This window comes from Dama dama, chromosome 29 (assembly GCF_033118175.1).
Source record: "Dama dama isolate Ldn47 chromosome 29, ASM3311817v1, whole genome shotgun sequence".
NCBI classification, from domain to species: Eukaryota; Metazoa; Chordata; class Mammalia; order Artiodactyla; family Cervidae; genus Dama; species Dama dama.
In genome coordinates, this window is record NC_083709.1 from 21001930 (window position 1) to 21021562 (window position 19633).

The window sequence follows — 19633 nt, forward strand, 5'->3', positions numbered from 1 at the left end:
CCTGATGTATGTATAAAAGGCCAAACTCCCAATAAGTCTGGAGAGGACCCTCTACCCCAGCTCTGGGCAGAATTTCTCCTGTATCTTTTAATAAATTGTAAGTGATGAACAAAAAAGATCTGGCCTGCACCATACAGATAAACAGTGATTCAAATAACTATACGACTTAGACCAAAACGCTCCAGGGTAGGAGTTGGAAGACTTGGTTTCTAGATCTACCTCTTTGGAGAAAATCCTTATCAGTCCATTCTTCTGTCTTAATTATTATACAAGAATAGTAAAATTTCCCTACTTAATCCAAGGTTTTATGAGTAAATATTTAAAAGTTCAACCTATTTTGCAGATGACTGATATGAAATGATCAACATATTATTATAAAATGAAAAAAACGAAAAGATATGTATCTTGATACTGCTGCTGCTGCTGCTGCTAAGTCGCTTCAGTCGTGTCCGACTCTGTGCGACCCCTTAGACGGCAGCCCACCAGGCTCCCCCGTCCCTGGGATTCTCTAGCCAAGAACACTGGAGTGGGTTGCCATTTCCTTCTCCAATGCGTGAAACTGAAAAGTCAAAGTGAAGTTGCTCAATCGTGTCCGACTCTTAGCGACCCCATGGACTGCAGCCTACCAGGCTCCTCCCTCCAAGGGATTTTCCAGGCAAAAGTACTGGAGTGGGTTGACACTGCCTTCTCCGGTATCTCAATAAACCCATCATAAATTGGAAATACCATAAGCCGAAATGCATTTAATGTACTAAGCTACTGAACATCACAGCTTAGCCAAGCCTACCGCGGATACTCTCAGAACTCTTACGCTAGCTTACAGTGGGGCAAGATAACCTAACACAGAGTTGAATATCTCATGTAATGTACTGACTACTGAAAACGAGAAACAGTGGCTGTCTGAGTACAGAATGGCTGTGAGGTTGTTCCTCCCAGCGATGGCGTGATGACTGGGAGCTGCGGCTACAGCTCCTCGCCATCACATCAGAGTACGGTACCGCCTAGCACCAGCAAGGACCCAAACTCAAGATTCAAAGTGTGTTTCTACTGAATGCCTATCGCTTTTGCACCAAAGTGGTAAAAAAGAAATCGTAAGTTGAACCATTGTAAATCGAGGACCGTTTGTAGAGAAAACAACTGTTTGTGAGGATGAACAGTGACAGTGGGCCTTGTCTCCAGAGACAGGCCCGTATTTTCATCAAGACACAAAACAGATGGTTCCTTTAGGGAATGAGTGAGTGAAAGTTGCTCTGTCGTGTCCGGCTCTTTGTGACCCCATGGACTGTAGCCTGCTAGGCTCCTCTGTCCACAGGATGCTCCAGACAAGAATACTGGAGTGGGCTGCCATTCCCTTCTCTAGGGGATCTTTCCAACCCAGGGATCAAACCTGGGTCTCCTACACTGCACGCAGATTCTTTATTGTCTGAGCCACGAGGGAAGCCCCTTAAGAGGGACAGAAGCCTCAAAGTCAGGACTGGGAGGAGGACTCACATTCATCGTATATCCTTTGGTATTGTTTGCATTTTAAACTGAGTACAAATAAAGTTGTTTGAAAATGAGTTAAAAACTCATTTTCTTGAGAGAGAGAATGTGTTCATTCACTCTGAAGTCCAGTGCTGGGCCGTTCTGATGAGAGGCAGCTGACTGAGGAGTAGCCCTGCCTTCCTGGGGCTCCCCGTGCGGGAGGGCCAGGATGGCCCGGGCACCTGTAGTAGACAGGAGAGAATGCAGTGGAAAGTCATGTGTGTGTGACAGACAGTGTGTGTGAGTGGGTGTGGGTGTCTGTGTGTCTGTGTAGGGGAGCGGGGGACGGGTCTGACCAGCACCTTGTTGCTAGGAGAGGCTTCTTTCCCCCAGACCCACATGGTTTTTTGTTTTTTTTTTAAATCTTTATTGAATTTGCTATAGTATTGCTTCTGCTGTGTATGTTCTGGTTTGGAGGCCTCAAGGCATGTGGGATCCCAGCTCCCCAGCCAGAGATGGAACCGGCACTCCCTGCATCGGATGGCAAAGTCTTAACCAGTGGGCCGCCGTGGAAGTCTCGTCCCACGTGGTTTTTGCTGGAGTTACCATTTGGTGGGGGAGACTGAAGGCCAAGTGCCTGCCTTCTCTAGGAATTCTGGAACTGAAACTAAAGAAAGGCCAGCAGGGGACACTGGGGCATGTTGCCACTCTATTTATAAAGTACACACCCCAGGTCATCTGCAGGAGAATTACCTGGGGATCCTTCTTGTTAACAATACACTCCTGGGTCCCACCGCTGCCCCCCAAGCTGCTGAATCAGAAGGGACTGGGGGACCAGCAGGACCCAGTAATCTCCCGGGTGTCTCTGGCAGGTGTCCGGTCTGACAATCATTGCTGGACAGTGTGGAGGGGCAGGTGAGGAGTGCCCACTTGGCTCAGAAGGCAGCGAGATACCACAGAAGGGAGATGTGTAAGGTGGCAACGAATGAAACCAAAGCACCACCCCAGTTCAGGAAGGGGCCCTGAACAAGGGAAGCAGGCAGTGCCCAGCCAGACAGCTCAGGCATTGTCTGCCCAGCCAAGGGAGCAGCACCCACTTGGTTCTAACCACAGGCATCATGCAGGAATGCCAGCCCGGTGTGATGGTGTTCAAGCAAGGCTGGCAATCTGGATTTCCACCCAAACTCTCTTGATTTACAAATGTTGGTAACTAAATTTTCCTAAACGATTGAGTGGGCCTGCACCATGACGGCCAACCAAACACGCCCATGGGCGAGCCCTGACCTGCGTTCTCACTCAGCCTGGCAGGAGTTTTGGAGGAATGGTAGGAAACTAAAGAGAAAACTTGGGCAAGGAAACTCTGGAAGAGGTGGGGACCTTTTGCTGAACCAGGCATGGTGGGCAGGTCATATCTGTAAAAAGTCTTAAGTCACACTGAATCGTTCCTGTTTCTCTGTCAAGCCCTAAAGGGGCTCAGTTTGCCAAAATTCTATGGGCAAACCAGTTGCTAAATTGTATTCATATTTGCCATGACGTGGTGAGGACTCAACGAGTCAGTTTGCTCCCCTGACGCTTACAAATGTGGGCTTCCCAGGTGGCGCTAGCAGTAAAGAACCTACTTGCCAATGCACAAGGCATGAGATGCACGTTTGATCCCTGGGTCAGGAAGATCCCCTGGAGGAGGGCATGGCAACCCACTCCAGTATTCTTGCCTGGAGAATCTCATGGACAGAGGAGCCTGGCAGGCTACAGTCCATGGGGTTGCAAGGAGTCGGACACGACTGAAGTGATTCAACACAGCTTACAGATGCCCCCAGCAGAACTCTGGAAGTCTTACATGATTCTTGCTGTTCCTACCACCCTACAAAGCCAGCTGACATTTAAGGATGTATATATGTCTCCCTGGTGGCTCAAATGGTAAAGAATCTGCCCGCAGTGCGGGAGACTCGGGTTTGATCCCTGGGTTGGGAAGATCCCCTGGAGAAGGAAATGGCAACCCACTCCAGTATTCTTGCCAGGATAATCCCGTGAACAGAGGAGCCTGGCGGGCCGCAGTCCATGGGGTCGCAAAGTCAGACATGTCTGAGCGACTTTCACTCATTCACTCACATATGGTGACCAGTGCGGTTCTTGTAGAAAATATGTTGTGTAACGCACTCTCCATCTACCTCCTTTTTTCTTTAAAAACTAAATAATTATCTAGTTTCAGTCCATAAATGAAGGAAATCTTACTTGCAGAAGTTAGGAGACAGATAAACCAATTACTAATTACTAAGTATCAGGATGTACCATTGGCTTCATACAATCTTCTATAACCCTGGCCACAACTCTGTAAATTTCAGCCTATCATTACTCTCATTTTACAGCAGAGAAGACTGCGCTCTGAGACATGGATAGCTAGCCACAGGGCATGCATCCAGTTAGAGGCAGAGGGAGGCTTTGATCTCTGGCTTTCTCTACCAGCTCCTTGGGGCCACTTCTGTAGGTGTGGCAACTCCTCATCTGAAGGAGGTGCTGGCTGGAGGCCACCAAGCAAGCCCTAATGTTGATAAAAAGCCAGGAGACTTGTGGGCCTGCAAAATCCTCCTACAAGCCTCAGTTTTAAACATGACAGTTGCCTTTCCTTCTTTCTAGGGCTCAGCCAGCACAGCGGCCTGGGCCGGGCATTGATTGCCACATGTCCCTTGCTACTCTGAGCCCCAGGTCAGTGGAAAGCAAGAGCAGCTGTGTTTTTGCAACCCCAAACTGGTTTTACTTGGAAGTTGGGAAATGTCTACTCCCCGCCCCCCTCCCCCAACACCTGCTTTAAACCTGGAGGGTTCTGGAAATCAGAGCCACTCCACAGTTTCACTCACTCTATCGTTTGTATTTCAAACGACCTTATGGGAGTTCCCAGTGCTTCAGGAACCCCAAGAGGGAGCCAAAGTGACCACATTCCAAGCAGGGTGTGAGGAGAAGGATCTCTGCCTTGGGGACAAGCCAGACCAGAGTAGAATCTAGGCATCAGGAATATACGTAGGTCTGCCTGACCCTCGCCAGAACCCTCAAACCCCATCCCCAAGCCTCGAGTATTATTACTGCGGGATCTGTGATTTTGCTAGAAAGCCCACCAACTGGCCCGGGAATCCTGTCTGCTTCCACAGTCACAGAAACCACAGGCCCCACTGTTTCCATTCCTTTCCTCTCTGCTCCGCATTGTTCCCTTTTCTCTGTTTTACCTAATTCCCGTTCAGTACTAATAAAAGAGAGGAATGAACAAACAGGATTGTTTTGGAGAGAGTGGAGTGTTATCCTGGGTTTTTTCTTTTATGGAAGGAGGAAAGGTTAGTATATACATGGAAATATGTTCGGGTTGCTGCCTCTTCTGTTCCACCAAATAAGGTGGTACTGCAAGGAGGCAAAGGATAAAAAGAGGAAAAGAAAAGCAGAAAAGAGACTTTTTTTTTTTAAAGAAAGGAAAGCAGGGGAAATGTTACATTTAAGCAGCGAGTTTGCAGCTCATTCAGCAGTTGTCCTTCCTGAACGCTTGTGTTGAGAAGGCCAGAACTGCTGACCTTTGCCTCTGAATCAAGTGGGACCCAGGGACCGTTCTTAAACAAAAGGAATCCAAAAAGAGACCTTTGTACTCTACATCTGTGCACATTTTGAAAGAAAAGATAATTGTTTGGTAGAGAAATGGTGTTTCTCAAAGCTAACCCATCCTGAAATACCAGCTGGGTCACTTAGCATGATCCTTACAGGTACATTCTGTACATGGAGGAGTGGGAGTGGGGCAGGGAGTGCTGGACACCAGAATTTTAAAGTAAATCACTAAGAATACTAAACAGGAGGCATGGGTGGGCAGATCTGAGGCATTTACCAAGTGACCTGTGCTCCTTGTAAAAAGCTCAGTGCAGGGATCCTCTCCAGCCACAGACAACGTTGCTGCCAACTGATCTTTGGCCTCAGTTTGGGACACACGCAGACTTGGAGAGGCACCTGCGCTTGTGCATTTGCCACATGGCATGAACCCATCACCATGTGTGCGTGTGCTCAGTCGCTCAGGCATGTCTGACTCTCTGTGACCCCAGGGACTGTAACCCACCAGGCTCCTCCGTCCGTGGGATTCTCCAGGCAAGAATACTGGAGTGGGTTGCCATGTCCTCCTCCAGGGGATCTTCCCAACCCAGGCAGGGATTGAACCCAGGTCTCCCGCATTGCAGGCAGATTCTTTTACCATCTGAGCCACCAAGGAAGCCCACCACGCCCTAGGTGAGCATAGTAGATGCTGAGGATGTAATGAGATAAATCAGAGAGTGTTGAGCCTTCATGAAAGAACCTTAGATATCACTAACATTCCCCTGATGAGGAAACAGAAGCCCTAAAAAGGTGATAGCCTGGGGGTCATAGGATTCTAAGTGGCAGAACGAGGAAGAAAACATATCTGATTTTCCTTCCAATTAAAAGTACATTTCCCTGGAAGGGGGGAAAAAACAACAACGTAAAATCCTCCATAAATAGAGTTAAAAAAGCACTACTTAGACATATTACAGTCTTCTGGCACTTTCTTGAGTTAGTTTTATAATCATTCACTGAACCTTCTATGATTCAAAATTCCAGAGAACTAACTGACAGCTAAACTTTGGGAAAACCACTTGTGGTTAAGTTTTTAACCATCTGGATGTTCTGGATGAGTAGTTTATTCCAAGAGAGGCAGAAGAGTAAGGTCAAATCAATCCTATAGATGTAAATAGCAGACTCACATACTATTGTATAAGTGAATAAATAAAAAAAGATATAAAGTTAAGGTATACAGATAGTTAACAGACACATGAAAAGATGTTCAACATGGCTTCTCATCAGAAAAACGCAAACCAAGACCACAATGTCAGTGGTTTTGCAAATCAAAACCAGTCTCACACCAATAAAAATGGCTATCATGAAAAGAAGACATCAGATGGCTAACAAACACATGAAAAGATGCTCAACATCACTCATTATCAGAGAAATGCAAATCAAAACCACAACGAGGTACCATATCATGCCAGTCAGAATGGCTGCTATCCAAAAGTCTACAAACAATAAATGCTGGAGAGGGTGTGGAGAAAAGGGAACTCTCTTACACTGTTGGTGGGAATGCAAACTAGTACAGCCACTATGGAGAACAGTGTGGAGATTCCTTAAAAAACTGGATATAGAACTGCCATATGACCCAGCAATCCCACTCCTGGGCATACACACCGAGGAAACCAGAATTGAAAGAGATACATGTACCCCAATGTTCATCGCAGCACTGTTTATGATAGCCAGGACATGGAAGCAACCTAGATGCCCATCAGCAGACGAATGGATAAGGAAGCTGTGATACATATACACAATGGAATATTACTCAGCCATTAAAAAGAATTCATTTGAATCAGTTCTAATGAGGTGGATGAAACTGGAGCCTATTATACAGAGTGAAGTAAGCCAGAAAGAAAAACACCAACACAGTATACTAACATATATATATGGAATTTAGAAAGATGGTAAAGATAACCATATATGCAAGACAGCAAAAGAGACAGAGATGTATTGAACACTCTTTTGGACTCTGTGGGAGAAGGTGAGGGTGGGCTGATTTGAGAGAGCAGCATTGAAACATGTGTATTATCATATGTGAAACAGATCGCCAGTCCAGGTTCGATGCACGAGACAGGGTGCTCGGGGCTGGTGCACTGGGATGACCCAGAGGGATGGGGTGGGGAGGGAGGTGGGGGGGGGTTCAGGATGGGGAACACATGTACACCCGTGGCGGATTCATGTCAGTGTATGGCAAAACCACCACAATATTGTAAAGTAATTAGCCTCCAATTAAAATAAATAAATTAAAATTAAAAAAATATATAGTATTAAAAAAAAAGGAAAAGACTCAATCTCATAATCTTGCAAGATAGGTGAATTAATAATATAACTATTTTTCATGGGAGAAAAAAAAAAAGAAAAAAGACTACAAATAACAAATGGTGGTCAGGATGTGGGGAAAGGGAACCGTCATATGCTGTTGGTAGGAATGTCAACGGATACAGGCACTGTGGAAAATAGTATGGAGGTTCTCAAAAAACTAAAACCAGAGCTAAAATATGATCCAGCAATTCCACTGCTGGGTATATATTCCAAAGGAAACACAAACACTAATTTGAAAAGATACATGTACCCCAATGTTCAAAGCAGTGTTCTTTACAATAACCAAGATATGGGAGCAACCTAAGTATCCATCAACAAATGAATGGATAAATAAGATATGATATATGAGATATATATATATATATATATATATATATGCATATATATAACATACATATGGGCTGGAAGAAGCACAAGCTGGAATCAAGATTGCCGAGAGAAATATCAATAACCTCAGATATGCAGATGACACCACCCTTATGGCAGAAAGTGAACAGGAACTAAAAAGTCTCTTGATGAAAGTGAAAGAGGAGAGTGAAAAAGTTGGCTTAAAGCTCAGCATTCAGAAAACTAAGATCATGGCATCCGGTCCCATCACTTCATGGGGAAACAGTGTCATACTTTATTTTTTCGGGCTACAAAATCACTTCCTTGGAAGGAAAGTTATGACCAACCTAGACAGCATGTTAAAAAGCAGAGACATTACTTTGCCAGCAAAGGTCCGTCTAGTCAAGGCTATGGTTTTTCCAGTGGTCATGTATGGATGTGAGAGTTGCGGACTGTGAAGAAAGCTGAGCGCCGAAGAATTGATGCTTTTGAACTATGGTGTTGGAGAAGACTCTTGAGAGTCCTGTGGACTACAAGGAGATCCAACCAGTCCATCCTAAGGGAGACCAGTCCTGGGTGTTCATTGGAAGGACTGATGCTGAAGCTGAAACTCCAATACTCTGACCACCTCATGTGAAGAGCTGACTCATTGGAAAAGACCCTGATGCTGGGAGGGATTGAGGGCAGGAGGAGAAGGGACGACAGAAGATGAGATGGCTGGATGGCATCACCGACTCGATGGACATGGGTTTGTGATGGACAGGGAGGCCTGGCGTGCTGCGATTCATGGGGTCGCAAAGAGTCGGACACGACTGAGCAACTGAACTGAACTGAATATATATGTGTAATGGAATACTACTCAACATGAAGAAGAATGAAATTTTGCCATTTGTACCAACTAGACTTGATGGAAAGAAGTCAGACAAATACAATATATTACCACTTACATGTGGAATCGAAAGAATAAAACAAATGAACATAACAAGACAGAAACAGCACAAAACAGGCACATAGATCAACAGGGGAGGATGGAGGGCTCAGAAGTAAACTCACACACTGATGGTCAGCTAATCTACAATCAAGGAGGCAAGAATGTACATGCAGAAAAAACACTCTCTTCAATAAGTGGTACTGGGAAAACTGGACAGCTACGTGTGAAAGAATAACATTAGGGAATTTTCTAATACTATACCCAGACTCAAAGTAGATTAAAAACCTAAATATAAGACCAGAAACCATAAAGCTCCTTGAAGAAAACATCACTGGGACACTCTCTGACATAAGCCATAGCAATATATTTTTGGACCTGTCCCTCCTAAAGCAAAGGAAACAAAAGCAAAAATAAAAATAAATCACAGGACCTAAATATATAGTTTTTGCACAGCAAAGGACACCACTGGCAAAATGAAGACAACCTATGGAATGACAGAAAATATTTGCAAATAATATGACCAATAAAGGGTTAGTTAAAATTCAAAATACATAAACAGCTCATACAATTCAATACCAAAAAAAAAAAAAAAAAACCAAACAACTCAATTAAAAAATAAGACCCAGAATAACCTATGTGAAATCTTAAAAATTAAACAAATTAGTGAATATTAAAAAAAACCAAACTCACAGATATAGAGAACAAACTAGTGGTTAACAGCGGGGGAGAGAGACGGTGAGGAGGGCAAGACAGGGGTAGAGGATTTCGAGGTATAAATTACTATGTATAAAATAAGCTACAAAGGTATACTGTACAGCATGGGGATTACAGCCAATATTTTAGAATAACCATAAGTGGAGTATAACCTTTAGAAATTGCGAATCACTCTGTTATACACCTGAAACTTAGAAAAATATCAGAAAGATATTGGTACAGTAAAATAAAATTTTAAAAACAGATATTCATTGTGGAAACATTAGAATATGCAATTGAACAAAAAGAAGAAAATAAGTCATCCATAACACCATGGTGTGGAGTTTCATTGAACATGAATTTTAAATGTATTTGGATTTTTAAAAAATGGATGAGACTTTTAAACTGCTTTTTCCCCCCACTCATCAGTAGACCACAAACATCTTCATGGAGCCATCATGTGATTTTTTTTTTTTCACGTGGTATTTTATATCACTTTTAACTACATCATAAAAATCTCTCCTTCAGACATATAATAATTTATTTAAATTTCTTATTATTAAAATATGTAGGTGATGTCCAAGCATTAACATTCAAACATTGCTTGCAATCTTTGTATACACTTCTTTATATAGGTCCTTAATCCATTTCCTCAAAATAAACCCTGAGCTTTTGGTCCCTAGAAGTAGGGCAGCTGGGGGAAGGATCCGATAGCTCCCTTTGGATGCACATCACCAGGCCGCCAAGGAAAGGCTGTACCAATTTTATGACCCTTCTCTGCAGCAGAGTAAAGACAGAAGTGCCTAACTGGGGAACATAACTTGTCTTTATCTTTTCCAAATTGAGAGATTAAAAAGTTAATCTTGGACATTTGTCTAATGGCTAGTAAAGGTGAATACTTTTCCATCCTCCTGTCAGACATCTGAATTTCTTCTGTAAGCTCCCTGTCTGCCAGAAAGGCCAAACTGAGTGATGCTGAGATGGCCTCCGGTGACCAAATGTTCTCATATCCAAAGGGACTTCGATGGACGAGACTCAGCTCTGTAACTCTGGAGAGGCAAGGACTGCCCTTGGCCTCTACCTGATCTCAAGGCCTGTGGTCTACAAGATTCCCCTTTACATGAAGGGAGCCCTGACAACCTGATGTACAACTTGACCCCATGCTCAGGTGCACTGTGAAACCTCGCCGGCTAGAGTCGCGCGAGTGACCGGTTCCGGACATCATGGGCAAAATCTCTCCTGGGATCAGTGAACTCTGCTACCTGTAACCCAGACCATTTCCAAGCCCAGGCAGCAGTCTTGCTAATGGCTTTGGTGAGGGAGACCAAGCAGCTTATGGGTAGCACACTGCTAAACTGCCACTCTTGCTAGAAGACTGTTGTTACAGTTGTTTAGTTGCTAAGTCATGTCTCTGTGACCCCAGGGACTGCAGCACACCTTCACTATCCCTCACTTCCCTGTCCTTTACTGTCTCCCAGAGTTTGCTCCAACTCACGTCCACTGAGTCAGTGATGCCATCCAATAGCTCATCCTGTCTTGCCCTCTTCTCCTGCTGCCCCCCGTCTTTTCTAGCAGCAGGGTCTTTCCCAGTGAGTCAGCTCTTCATATCATGTGGCCAAAGTACTGGAGCTTCAGCTTTAGCATCAGTCCTTCCAATGAATATTCAGCTTGATTTCCTTTAGGATGGACTGGTTTGATCTCCTTGCAGTCCAAGGGACTCTAAAGAGTCTTCTCCAGCACCACAGTTAGAAAACATCAGTGCTTCGGTGCTCAGCCTTCTTTATGGTTGACCAACTCTCACATCCATACATGACTAATGGAAAAACCATAGCTTTGACTAGACGGACCTTTGTCGGCGAAGTGATGTCTCTGCTTTTTTTTTTTTTTTTTTTTAAAGATTTATTGATTTGGCTGTGGTGGGTCTTTGCTGCCGCACACAGGCTTTCTAGCTGCTGAGAGCGGGCACTCCTCTTCAGTTGCAGTGCTTGGGCCTCTCATTGGGCGGCCTCTCCTGCTACGGAGCACAGGCTCTAGGGTGTGCGGGCTACAGTAGTTGTGGCCTACGGGCTCTAGAATGCTGGCACGTGAGATCTTCCCAGACTAGGGATTGAACCGGCGTCCCCTGCATTGCACGGTGGATTCTTAACCACTGGACCACCAGGGAAGCCTCGTCTCTGCTTCAGGTTTACGCTGTCTAGGTTTGTCATAGCTTTTACTTCAAGGAGCAAGTGTCTTTAATTTCAGTGCTGCAGTCATCATCTGCAGTGATTCTGGAGCCCAAGAAAATAAAGTCTGTCACTGTTTCCATTGTTTCCCCAGCTATTTGCCATGGAGTGATAGGATTGGATGGCATGACCTTAGTTTTTTCAATGTTGAGTTTTAAGGCAGTATTTTCACTCTCCTTTTTCACCCTCATCAAGAGTTTCTTTAGTTCCTTTTCACTTTCTGCCATAAAGGTGGTGTTATCTGCATATCTGAGGTTATTGATATTTCTCCTAGCAATCTTGATTCCAGCTTAAGCTTCGTCCAGCCTGGAATGTAGCAAATGTACTCTGCAAAGAAGTTAAATAAGCAGGGTGAAAATATACAGCCTTGACGTACCCCTTTCCCATTTTGAACCAGTTCATTGTTCCATGTCCCATTCTAACTGTTGTTTCCTGACCTGCACACAGGTTTTGCAGGAAGCAAGTAAGGTGGTCTGGTATTCCCACGTCTTTAAGAATTTTCCACAGTTTGTTGTGATCCACACAGTGACAGGCTTTAGCGTTGTCAACGAAGCAGATTTTTTCTGGAATTCCCTTGCTTTTTCTATGATGCAATGGATGTTGGCAATTTGATCTCTGGTTCCTCTGCCTTTTCTAAATTCAGTTTGTACATCTGTAAGTTCTTGGTTCACGTACTACTGAAGCCTAGCTTGAAGGATTTAAGCATTACCTTGTTAGCAAGTGAAATGAGTGCAACTGTGTGGTAGTTTGAACATTCTTTGGCATTCTTTGCCCTTCGGGATTGGAATGAAAACTAACCTTTTCCAGTCCTGTGGCCATTGCTGTGTTTTCCAAATTTCTTGGCATATTGAGTGCAGCACTTTATTTTTTATTTATTTATTTTAATTTTATTATTATTATTTTTTTTTCCCAGTGGGTTTTGTCATACATTGATATGAATCAGCCATGGATGAGTGCAGCACTTTAATAGCATCATCTTTTAGGATTTGAAATAGCTCAGCTGGAATTCCATCACCTCACTAGCTTTGATCATAGTGATGCTTCCTAATGCCCACTTGACTTTGCATTCCAGGATGTCTGGCTCTAGGTGAGTGATCACACCACCGTGGTTATCTGGGTCATTAAGACTTGTTTTGTACAGTTCTTCCGTGTATTCTTGCCACCTCTCCTTAATCTCTTCTGCTTCTGTTAGGTCCACACCATTTCTGTCCTTTAATGAAGGACAGAGGACTGCCTGTGACCACACACCAGTGATGGTATCTGTTTGGCACAGTCAGGTTTGTAGACATGTTTGCAACAGGCGAATGATTTTAGCTAAATGATGTGCTCGCTTCGGCAGCACATATACTAAAATTGATTTTAGCTAAATGCCAACAATCGGATAAAATACGACTCACCTTTTCAGGTCTCTTTCCAGCCTTTGGAGTATACAGTTCTAATTATATTTAGCTGCTTCTGCTGTCAGAGTTGAATTCTCTTAGGTTATTTTGTGATAGAGAAAGAAGCATGGATGTGAACGAACCCGATGACCAACCACAGGATTCCCATGCACCAGCAGGAAGGAGCAGAGGAAAACTGTAACCCAGGCAGCAGAACTCCTGTCAGTAGTTCTGGGGCATGGGCTGGGGCATCTCTTGTGCCATCCAAACACTTCATTTAGGAAGAGATGGGAAGCTGGGGACAGACAGGTATGCACTGTGTATTTAAAATGGATAACCAACAAGGACCTACTGTAGGGCACAGGGAACGCTGCTCAATGTTAGATGGCAGCCTGGATGGGAGGGGAGTGAGGGGAGAAGGGATACATGTATAGGTGTGGTTCAGTCCCTTCGCTGTTCACCTGCAACTACCACGGCATTGTTAATAGGCCGTACCCCAGTATAAAGTTAAAAATTAAAAAAAAAAACAACTATAGGGTGGGGAGAAAAGGGCTTGGGGGTGGGGTGGAGACTGTGCATATCAGTTCCCTGGAAAGTCTGTATAGTTTGAAAGGCTTTCAGGTGATTCACTGAGAATCTCTGTGCTATGGTCTAAAGTACAGACAACACACCCTCTGAATTATGTATTGAGCACATCTAAGACACACAGAGTGGATTTTTTAAAAATCTGTGCCAACATCAGAAAGAGGTTTCTTCTGTAGTTCATATGGTTTATTCACCTGGCTTCTCACACTTTCCTAAATATATCCTTCCTGATTTTTCCTAGCTTCCAATCCAAAGTAACATAACATCACTGCATCTCTTAGAGTTTACTTCAGTTCACTCTCAAGATTAGCTGTGCTTCATTTTCTTCTGTTTAAAGAGAAATTAATTGGTCCCGCTCCCAAACTGACTGCTGTGTATCTAAACATCATGCTACTTAGAAACAGCTTTTTGTCAAAAGTGAGATTCCAAGGATGTCTATGTAAATATAAACAAGATTGAGGTCGGAACCATTCAGGCCAGCAAACCACCATGGCTGGTCGACTTGGTTCTTTTACAAACGAGAGAGCTAGAAATGTTAGTTTTTTGCTTTATTTGATACAGATGATCTGGGTAGCTGGGATAGCTAAATATCTCTGAATTTTCCCAGCATGTGTGTTTCAGTCACTCAGTTGTGTCCGACTCTTAGCGACCCTATGAACTGTAGCCTGCTAGGCTCCTCTGTCCATGGAATTCTCTAGGCAAGACTACTGGTGTGGGTTGCCATTCCCTTCTCCATGGGATCTTCTCAACCCAGGGACTAAACCCAGGTCTCCTGTATTGCAGGCAGATTCTTTACTGTCTGAGCCACCAGGAGAGCCCAATTTTCAGAGACCAAATCATTTCTTTGATCTTCCTAGCTGTCCATAAAAGTACTGGCGGCGGGGGGGGGGACACGAAAAACAATACAAAAATCTCTTAAATGTTATACTTGCAACCAAAAGAATTTTAAAGAAGTCATAAGTACAATTATTTATTTTGGGAGAGAATGGAAAAAAAAAAAGAGGTAGTGCTGTTACATGAAAAATGGGGCAAGAAAGGATGGTCATGTCCTAGGTCGAGAGTGGCCAAGTGAGGGCCCTTGGCTTTGTATAGGAAAGAATTCAAGGTGAGCCATAGTAAAGTGAAAATGGGTTTATCTAGAGAGATACACACTCTGTCTACAGAGTGTGGGCCGTCTCAGAAGATGAGAGTTGGCCCTAGGGCATGCAGTCCTCTTGGAAAGTTAGACCAGACCCCGGGTGTAGGGGTGGTTAGTTTCTATGGACTGGGGAATTTCACTGGATACTGAGGAGGAGGAATATTCTAACTATCTTGGTGAGGGGGTGGAGATTTCCAGGAATTGGGGCAACTCCTGCTTTTTTCCTTTTTATGGTTGGCCCTATAACTTCATGGCACCTGTGAGACATTTAGCATATGCTAATGTATTACAGGGCTTCCCTGGTGGCTCAGATGGTAAAGAGTCTGCCTGCAATGCAGGAGACCCGTATTCACTTCCTGGGTCAGGAAGACTGCTGGCGAAGGGAATGGCAACCCACTCCAGTATTATTACCTGGAGAATTCCAAGGACAGAGGAGCCTGGTGGGCTAGTCCATGAGATCCCAAACGGTCAGACACGACTGAGCATTAATGTGTTACAGTGAGTGTATAATGAGGCTCAAGGTCTATGGGAAATTGAATCTTCTGCCATCTTGGACCTAGTGGTTCCTAACCAGTTTCTGTCACATCCTTAGGGTATGTTATTCTTTCGAAGGTTGCACCCTGTCTTCTTCCCTCCTGTCTCAGTGCAGAAGGAGGGTCTTGGAGAAAGAATGGCTTTATAACAATATTAGCAAACCCATCAGCACATTTTTCTTGGGCACTAAGTAATGCAAGGTGCACGTTACATCACAAAAATTAATGAGACTCTGCCTTCAGAAAGCTTTGCAGTCACAAAATAACTTGTCACTCTGGGTTACAATTTTAACTTATCACAAGTTAACTTATCACAACTTAACTTATTACAATTTTAACTCTCTTGTCTCATCCTGGACCACTGGCCAGAGTGCTCCACATATATTTCCAGAGTTTTTAAAAGAGCTGTAACAGTTTTTGAATGATTTAGTTTCATTTGAAATAAGCCACAGAGCTTTTCTGGGCCTCAGTTGCCCAGTCTGTAACATAGGGTTACTTGATGATCTAAAAAGTCCCTTCTGGGTGAAAAAATTCTATAATTCATTCATTCATTTGTTCAATATATCTTTACATTAACCATGTAATATGTTTTAGGCACTCAGGAACAAAATTGACAAAGCTCCCTCATGGTGCTTCCATTTCAGTAGAGGGAGACTAAACAAATAAATACAGAAACAGAATGTCAGACTGTGACCAGTTCCATGGATAAAGCAGGACAAGGCAGTAGGGCACGTTCTGTGAAGCGTTATTAGGAGATCAAAGAGGACCTCACTGACATGGAGCCACTTGGGAAAAACTGAGAGGGAAGTGAGGGGAATCTGGAGGAGGGGTCAGATCACGTGCAAAGGCCCTGAGGTGGGTCTGAGGGAAGGCAGAACGGGGTGAGCAAGGGCCGAAAAGGAAAAGACTGAGGTGGGCTGCAGCAGAGTCAGTCACTGTAGGAACTCGGACTAAGGACCAACCACAAAGTGCTCTCCTAACTTCACACATGGTTTAAACTCTACATTTCCAACCCCTGAATTTAGATTTGGTGGATAGCAACTCATAATATGAAAACATTTGATTGTCATTTAAGAAGTAGCTACTTCCTGAAATCTAAACTTTCTGTTCCTCCAAACTTCATTAAGTAACATTGGAAATTTTCAGGATGTATCATAGAAGTGATCATGACTCACTCATCAGATGGGCATAGCCACAGCCAAAGGCAGTGGTCAGAATTTGGGTGGACCAGAGCCCTGTGACCACGGCACTGTCTGATCAGGCATCCCTCGCCTCTTTGAGGCTCAGTGCCCAAGATGGCACACCATCACATGCAATTCCCAAGACAGAAAGCTTGCCTGACACATCTTTTAAGCTCATTTTAAATTAACTACAGTAGCACAAACCCCAAAGAACAGAAATAGTTATTTTTCTTTTCTGGTATCACTACGAGCTAATATAAATAGTTTCACAAGAAAGTCTTGGCGAACTTCCCATTTATCATTCTGGAGATGCAATGAGAAAGGCAAGTCACTGTGTGGTCATGAAACATTTGTCCAGAGAACAAAGGAAGCAGAGCAGAGAGGGTCTTCCTTGGTGGGCCAATGGCTGACTCAGTGCTCCCAATGCCGGGGGCTCCGGTTTGATCCCTGGTCAGACCAAAGGTTGCGACTAAGACCTGGTTCAGCCAAATAAATAAATAAATAACTTTTAAAAAAGGAAGCAGCAGCAGCAGCAAGGGCAGGACCCATCGGAACTAGGCATCCTAACTAGCTCGCTGCTCTGGACCTCATCCTCTTGTCTTTGAGGCCAGTACTCCTTAAGGCTGCCCTTCTTAAACTGTGGTTTCCTTCCCTGCAGCAACCCACCAACACCAGTAGGGTTTCCAAAACGACACCTGCAGAGACCCCAGCCAAGCCCTGATGTATCTGAGTCCCAAGGGCAAGGGATGCGATGTGAGTCCCTCGAGCTCCTACCTCATTTAGTAGTTCCTTGGTAATGAACTTCTCTAACTCGAATTTTAGAAATTAGAAAGAGTGTCACCACAAAAGGGGTGGGCGTCAGGCTGCTAGAGGTCACTCCGGGCAGCATTTCTCTCCATGAATTCACCAAGGTTCTGAGATGATCTGCCCCCACCCACTTCAGCACTGCTGGGATCCAACAGTGATGACTCATGCTGGTCAAGTTCTCAGAAGTTCGAGCTATAAACCCACGTTTCTTGGTCTTCCAGAAGAAAGGCAGCTGCAGGGAGGACCTGATGGTACTGTTTTCTTTCCCCACAGTCAGGTGGTTAGAAGCGGGAAGGCAGCTGCCAGATCGCAGGCGTGCTGAAAGGGAACTCAAAGTCAAATGCATCCACCCTTAAGCCCAGCTCTTGAGCAATAATGCTCTAATCCCATCTCAGTTGCCCCAAGGGCCACGAAGCATCCACATGCAATGGCCACTTCACTGGATCAAAGATGGGACAAGTATTAGAGTAGCATTTGACGACAATGCATCTGGTTTCTGGGCCGCTGGTTTGTCCAAGAAAAGGGACTACTGCAGATTCAGTTTTACATTTTACCCTGAGAGACACTGATTTGACATTGGTGGGATAAAGACATAAGAGCTCTCCCTGCCTCCCCGCCATCTTCAGTTACACACAGACTGGTCGGGAGGTTATGACACTATCAAGCAGTCCATCCTGCAGCAGTGGTGGATGCAGGCCGACAAAGGGAATTCTACGGGGGATTCCCCGGCGGTCCAGTGGTTAGGGCTCCACACTTCCACTGGAGCGGGCACGGGTTCAATCCCTGGTCAGGGAATTAAGACCCCATATGTCTCACAATGCTGCCAAAAACAAATGGACAGAAGAAGCATCTAAGGAGAGCACCTGATCCAGTATGGGAAGGGGTCAGGAAGGCCTCTGGGGACAGGTGACACCATGCATGAGCCTTCGAGAACTGCACTGAGGGAGGGAGTCAAGAACAAAAATATTTTGGGCAGAGAAGACAGCACATGTGAAGGTATGGAAGTGAGACCCTGTGGATGTCACAGAGCAGTTCCACATGTCTGAAGGAAAGGTTCGTGATGGCGGGGCTCAGAGGAGAGGGGAGGGCTGGGGCCCATATCATGAGGGACCTTGCAGAAAGGCACAGAAAGACTTGAAGGGAGGCAAGTTAAAAGGTTCTTAGCTGAAATCTTCAAGACCTGATTGAATATTATACATCACTCTGGTAGAGGTGGCTTCCCAGGTGGCATTCATGATAAAGAACACACCTCCCAATGCAGGAGACATAAAGAGATGTGGGTTGGATCCCTGGGTAGGGAAGATCCCCTGGAGGAGGGTATGGCAACCCACTCCAGTATTCTCGCCTGGAAAATCCCATGGACAGAGGAGCCCAGTGGTCTACAGTCCATAGGTTGCACAGAGTAGAACATGATTGAAGCGACTTAGCATGCATGCTGGTTAAGGCAGGAGCTGACTCGGGAGAAAGGATGCTAGATTGGCGTCAAGGAGGCAGGGTATGGTGCTGTTGCAGTCATCAAGTCAGAAGTGGGGGGCAGGGCAACAGATCCCGGGGACAGCTAAGAAAGGAGAACGGGCTGAGGGTGGGGGAGGAAGAGAGACAGAGATCTAGGATGGCTCCGTGTCCCCCATCTGGGCAAACTGGCAGAGCCAATGACCATGATAAACACCTGGGTGCTGGTTTCAGATGGTGAATTTGCTTTGAAGAGGAACAGCAGGCAGCAGCATATGTGGGCCTGGAGCCCAGGAGGTCTGGGCTAAGAGAAATGTGGACAGGCACTCTGCTGTGAGTGCTATATCACTACAACACTGCAGCCAGCTGACATGAGCCGAGCCCTGTGGAGCGCCCGACACTTTATCCACAGAGTCTAACATGGTCCCTCAACAACTGTGACATAGGGACCATCACCCAACTGTACAGATGAGAAGACTGAGGATCACAGACAATAAGTATTGATAACTTGTCAACACCCCCTTGCCGGTAAGTGGCCAGTTTGTGTTTTGTTTTTAGTTGCTCAGCTGTGTCTGACTCTTTGCAACCCCATAGTCTATAGCCCGCCAGGTGCCTCTGTCCATGGGATTTTCCAGGCAAGAATACTGAAGTGGGTTGCCCTTCCCTTCTCCAGAGGATCTTCCCAACCCAGGGATTGAACTTGTGTCTCCTGCATTGGCAGGTAGGCTCTTCACACTGAGCCACCAGTGGCCAACTCCCTTGCCCTACACGTTTCCAAACAAGCAGAGAATCTTATAGTTACTCCTCATCCAGAAACCTACATAAACCAAATAGATTAAAAAAGTTAAATCTCACTTTAAAACAATCTTCTAACTCTAAAGTACATATGTGAGGACTAGATAAGTCAGATAATTTGAGGTAGTTGTGTCTGAATCTTTGTGACCCCATGGATTGTAGCCCACCAGGCTCCTCTGTCCATGGATTTCCTAGGCA

General features: G+C 44.9%; 1 protein-coding gene across 1 annotated transcript in view; it reads right to left on the bottom strand.

The window, feature by feature from the left end:
• ACO1 (aconitase 1) overlaps window positions 1–19633 on the bottom strand; it is a 65911-nt gene that overhangs the window by 40609 nt on the left and 5669 nt on the right. The window lies entirely within an intron of this gene.